Source organism: Salvelinus sp. IW2-2015, linkage group LG4q.1:29 (assembly GCF_002910315.2).
Source record: "Salvelinus sp. IW2-2015 linkage group LG4q.1:29, ASM291031v2, whole genome shotgun sequence".
Classification (NCBI taxonomy): Eukaryota; Metazoa; Chordata; class Actinopteri; order Salmoniformes; family Salmonidae; genus Salvelinus; species Salvelinus sp. IW2-2015.
This window is the reverse complement of record NC_036842.1, coordinates 19704395-19710675: the sequence shown is the minus strand read 5'-3', so window position 1 is coordinate 19710675 and position 6281 is coordinate 19704395. Positions and strand designations below refer to the sequence as shown.

The 6281-nt window shown below is 46.2% G+C and overlaps 1 pseudogene; it reads left to right on the top strand.

Annotated features, from left to right (window-relative positions):
* LOC111960845 (dynamin-1-like) overlaps positions 1-6281 on the top strand; it is a 78997-nt pseudogene that overhangs the window by 42992 nt on the left and 29724 nt on the right.

Genomic DNA, 6281 nt, shown 5'->3' with positions numbered 1-6281 from the left:
GTGTTGTCTTTTTCTTCACCTCTCCTGCTACAACTATTCTACTTTAGCAGATAGATTATGGTGAGTAGTGTGTGTGTGCGTGTGTGTTAGCTGGTGATGTGTGTTAGTGTGCGTGCTTGTAATGTGTGTTTGTTTGTGAGTGTGTTAGTATGTGTGCCTAACAGTGTGTGGTGGTGTGTGTGTGTGTGTGTGTGTGTGTGTGTGTTGTGTGTGTGTTGTGTGTTGTGTGTGTGGTGTGTGTGTGTGTGTGTGTGTGTGGTGTGTGTGTGCGTGTTGTGCGTGTGTGTTAGAATATGTTGGTTTCCCTGTGTGTGTGTTGTTAGAACGTGTGTGTGGAGAGAGCCTCTCATAACTGTAGATGGTAGGTAGCTAGGGAGCTCTCTGGGCATTTGCTCTTCCTCAGCTGCCTCCCTCCTCCAGGCAGTGCTCCCATCCAACACAACAAGAAACATGCTCAGCTAGCACTGCTCATCTCCTATTAGAAACCAGCATGAGTAAAAAAAATTGCATGAACCATCTTTTACAATACACCCCCAGACATAGACAGAACACAGAGGGGTTAAGAACAGATCCTAATGCACAATGTATTTTTATGTGCAGACTTTTCTCTCTCTCAAGACCATTTGGAGACGTTATATTTCACAACCGTGAACTCAAAACCGACCTCATTTTCCTTGCTGAGTGATTGCTCGTCGCCCCCCCAGCCTTAGCTTGACACCAGATAAAGAAGGCAGCCATTGTTCTCCAATGACAACAGCTCGCAGAGAGATGGAGGCTTTAGCTTTAGAGGGGGGAGCTGCCTTCTGGTTCTCTATTAAGACCAGTTATCAAGGCCCACACCTCCTCCTACACTCTTTATCTTCTCTACTTCTCTACTCTACCCTACTCTACTCTACTCTACCTACTCTACCCTACCCTACCCTACCCTACCTACCCTACCCACCCACCCTACTCTACTCTACCCTACTCTACTTACCCTACTCTACCCTACTCTACTCTACTCTACCCTACCCTACCCTACCCTACCCTACTCTACTCTACCCTACTCTACTCTACCTACTCTACTCTACTCTCTACTCTACTCTACTCTACTCTACCTACTACTCTACCCTACTCTAACTCTACTCTAACCCTACCCTACCCTACCCTACCCTACCCTACCCTACTCTACTCTCTACCTACTCTACTCCTCACCCTACCTACTCTACCTTACTCTACTCTACTCACTACTCTATCTCTTACTCTACTCTACTCTACTCTACTCTAACTCTATCTCTTACTACTCTACCTACTCTACCCACTCTACTCTATTTACCCTACTCTACCCTACCCTACTCTACTCTACTATACCCTACTCTACTCTACCCTACTCCACCCTACCCTACTCTACCCTACCATACTCTACCTACTACCTACTCTAACCTCTCTACCCTACCCTACTCTACTCTACTCTGCCCTACTCCACCCTCCCTACCCTACCCCTACCCTACCCTACCTACTACTTACTCTACTCTACTCTACTCTACTCTACTCTACTCTACTCTACTCTACTCTACTCTACTCTACTCTACCCTACCCTTCTACCTCTCTCTTCTCTCTCTCCTCTCTCTTCTCCTCTCTCTCTCCTCTCTCTCTCTCTCATCATCCTCTCTCTCTGTCATTGTTCTCTCTCTCTTGTATAGATCCTAACCATCTAGTGAAGGAGGGAACGTCTCTCAGTGCAGAACAGATAGTACATCACCTCTAGAGGCACACCCTGTCAGTTCGCCGTAGTTGACTTCGGGGGGGGGGGGGGTCAAATGGCATAGGGTTTCCTGTTTAGCCGGCTGCATTTAGTTCTGCTCTATTCCAGCTGCTTTGACTAACAGCCTCCCCTGGTATCTTTCATTGACCTTCCTTTCTACCCACCTAGGGCATTCAAACCACCCAATATGATGCAATATAAAGGCTAACAATGCCTTGGTGGAAGGGGCAACTAAGCAGCAGCGCTGTCCAACAGAAAAGTTTGAAAAAACAGATAAAGTGGAAGTTTTGACATGACACATTATGACTAGGCATCTGTCAGTTACTAACCAACTGATAATTCCCCCCCCACCACACAACACAACGACGCATTCCGTGGGCAACCCCGACACAAATATGCATCAGCATATGTGCTGCATGAGTTTTGGTTTGAAAGCGGCCCTACAGCCCCATATGGCTCTTTGTCCCCCTTTGTCCCTGCCTGCCTTCCCTCGCTGTACCCCACTCTAGCCAGCCAGTGTGCCAATGTGCAAATATGCCAGTGTGCTGCCTGCCCCTGTGCATTACGAATGGCCTATGCTCTGTGTTCCGTACGTGGCATAGCTGTGTAATGTTCTCTCCACATCCCCATTCAGCCGGAGAGAGGAGCAGTTAATGATCGGTTTAAGGTAAATACAGAGGCACAATATGCATTATATGTTTATGTTATGGGAGAGACACTGATATAATCACAATGATAGTTGTGTTTGATGCTAGTAGATAGGCCCATTGAGCCAGTCCCATTTGTCCTGTGTTGTGTCCCCTGCAGTGACTCACATTGTCCACTAGGGACAGTAGTGAGAGGATACCACACATGCCATACATACACAGACTTACTAACACAATGTCATGATGGAGGAAGTGCTGTTGTGAGGGGATTCAGAAGGCTAGCTTTGTGTTTGCCTGCCTTTCTGAATCTGTTTTTCTTTCTCTGTCTCTGTCTCTGTCTCTGTCTCTGTCTCTGTCTCCTGTCTCTGTCTCTGCTCGTCTCTGTCTCTGTCTCTGTCCCTCCCCCCTCCCTCCCTCCCTCCCTCCCTCCCTCCCTCCTCCCTCCCTCCCTCCCTCCTCCCCCCTCCCTCCCTCCTCCCTCCCTCCTTCCCTCTCCTCCCCCCTCCCTCCCTCCCTCCCTCCCTCCCCCCTCCCTCCCTCAGGTGATCAGGAAGGGCTGGCTGACCATCAACAACATGGCATCATGAAGGGAGGAGCAAAGGAGTACTGGTTCGTCCTGACTGCTGAGTCCCTGTCCTGGTACAAGGACGATGAGGTGAGGCTATGGTTGTACCTACACACTGGGTTTAAAAGCAAAGATTTCATACTTGAGAGATTTTATGCAGGTACCTCATTTGCTTATTTACCAATTCTGTCACAATTTTCAGAAGGACCTCACATATACAGGTTTCTCATAAAATGACTTAATAAATACATTTTCATTGGCTGTATTGTGTTGGATGAAATGACAATTGAAGACAACTAAACTGCTGGTCTTTACTGCTCTCATTCAGCTATTGGCGCCTGCATTTGACACGTCACCCAACAGCGATGTGTCTCATTTTAACGCCAACTCTTTCACGTGTGACTCTGGGTTGTTGTTTCCAAAACCAGTAATGGACTGATTTCTGTTGGATACTTTACGGATGTTTTGCTGCCAAGGAGATTCAACAAGTATTTTTCATCGTTTCCGAACAGTGAATTGTGCTGGTGGAGTTTGGTGGTTGTGTTTAAAATGACATGTCTTGATAATAGAACCTGACAAGGTTTGAACCAGGTCAGATTGGTCAACGACAATCACAGAATCCGTTGTAGCTTTATTAAGAGCTAGCCACAGCCGCTCCGCTGACTGACTGACATCATTGTGTGTGTGTGTGTGTGTGTGTGCTTATCTGATAATTAGGGTAACACTTTATTTGGATAGTCCATCTGTAGACGCTCTACAAACTATATGTCACATTTCAACTAACTATCTACTAACCCTAACCTTAACCCTTACCCTTACCCTAACCCTAACCCTAACCCTAACCCTAACCCTAACCTTAACCCTTACCCTAACCCTTAATCTAAACCTAACCCTAACAGTAACCCTGCAAGCATTTGCTTGTCAGCAGGTAGTTTTGTTGATAGTATGACCATCTGTAAAGCATCTGCAGATGGAAAATCTGGACTATCCCATTAAATTGTGACCATCATTTTTTATATATATTAGAGAGTCTGTTCTTTAACACACTGAAGGTAATGAGATGAGTGAAGGGACGTTTGTGTGTGTGTGTGGAGGGGGGAGGGGGTGGGCAATTAGAGGAAGTAGAGAGGTTGGGGGTATTGTAGGGCTAGGTGTAGTAGGAGAGGAGTCTGTTCAAAGTGAGACAGGGCCCCCCAGCATGTCAGACACCAAAGCTGGCACCCACATGTGCATACCAGAGCCCTGCTCTGAGTGTGTGTTCCCAATTACACACACATGTACACACACAATACACTGTTAGGGCTGGCCTGCATGTTCCCCTTCAAGACTTAGGCCAGGGCTGCTTCTCATAAACATATTCTATTTCAAAGGGCGCTAGAGAGGATGGGGGAAAGGGGGAAGAGAAAGGGGAGGGAATTGGCTACAAAGTAGAAGAGGGAGGGGAGGAGTGTCTCTGGTTAGCTGGTTAGGGCCACAGTAACAAGGACCATGTGGGATGGAGAGAGAGAGCGAGGGATGCTGTGGTCTTCCTTTCATCTCTTGCTGAACAAAAGTCTCTGTCTACTCCCTCCCTCTTTTCTCCCATCCCCAGAGCCCTGCCGCAAATAACTAAACCACATAGAGGGCAGGAACCCCCCTCTGCCTTTACCTTCCGTCCCCCCGTCCCGTCGGCGATGCCCCACGTGTATTTATTTGAAAATAGCAGTCTCTCAGAACACGGGGACTCAAAACTAATATAGCACCGCTGCTCCAGCTCAGAGGAGGGACTAATGTGGTTTAATGAGCAGGGAACAGAAACATTTCCATGCCTTTGTCCAAGCAAAGTGGACATGCTTTAATTTGTATACACTCAGTCACACACTAAAGCACACTCTGGGGCGTACACACACTCAGGGCCCACACTGGCTAACGGACACACACACTCAAACCTAGTATATGTAATGTACACTATTTAGCAGAGTTGAATAGCCTTTGTCCATTCATTCATACACATGACCATCCCCACTGACACACGTAGAGAGCTTTACAACATTTCTCCCATTTCAAATTTTACTAGCTAGCTTCTCATCATTGTGAACCCCTGCCCTGTTCTGGCAGCACAGGACTCAATGCCTACTGCCGAAGCAGGACCATAGCCTTGACCATATCCTCCCATCGTTTTATAAGATACCACAGCACACACACGCACACACGCACACATACACACACACACACACACACACACACACACACCACACACACACCACACACACACCACACCACACCTCCACATCCAGACACTAATAATAACCTTCAACTACCCCAGTTTTGGCACATGCTAGGGTCTAGGGGGTTAGGGGATCTGGTTTGTATTACCAGACATGCCAGGGCTGTGAATCAAGCAGCCCTGGAGCCCAGAACTCCCCAAAGCCTCTCAAACCAGAGAAGATGTGAATGAAGAGAAACCCTCAAAAGCATGAGTAAACACCAAGCCCATGACTCTCACTGGCCCCCACTGTCTGTACAGCAATTATATACACTACCGTTCAAAAGTTTGGGGTCACTTAGAAGGCCAGTATCCCGGAGTGGCCTCTTCACTATTGACGTTGAGACTGATGTTTTGCGAGTGCTATTTAATTAAACTGCCAATTGAGGACTGACAAGTGAGGCGTCTGTTTCTCAAACTAGACACTCTAATGTACTTGTCCTCTTACTCAGTTGTGCACCAGGGCCTCCCACTCCTCTTTCTATTCTGGTTAGAGACAGTTTGCGCTGTTCTGTGAAGGGAGTAGTACACAGTTTTATACCAGATCTTCAGTTTCTTGACAATTTCTCACATGGAATAGCCTTCATTTCTCAGAACAAGAATAGACTGACAAGTTTCAGAAGGAAGTTCTTTGTTTCTGGCCATTTTGAGCCTGTAATCCAACCCACAAATGCTGATGCTCCAGATACTCAACTAGTCTAAAGAAGTTTTATTGCTTCTTTAATCAGCAAAACAGTTTTCAGCTGTGCTAACATAATTGCAAAAGGGTTTTCTAATGATCAATTAGCATTTTAAAATGATAAACTTGGATTAGCTAACACAACGTGCCACTGGAACACAGGAGTGATGGTTGCTGATAATGGGCCTCTGTACGCCTATGTAGATATTAAAAATCAGTAGTTTCCAACTACAATAGTAATTTACAACATTAACATGAACAATGTCTACACTGTATTTCTGATCAATTTGATGTTACTTTAATGGAAAAAAAATTGCTTTTCTTTTAAAAACAAGGACATTTTTAAGTGTCCCCAAACTTTTGAACGGTAGTGTACATACACGTTGCTAACATGCACACAC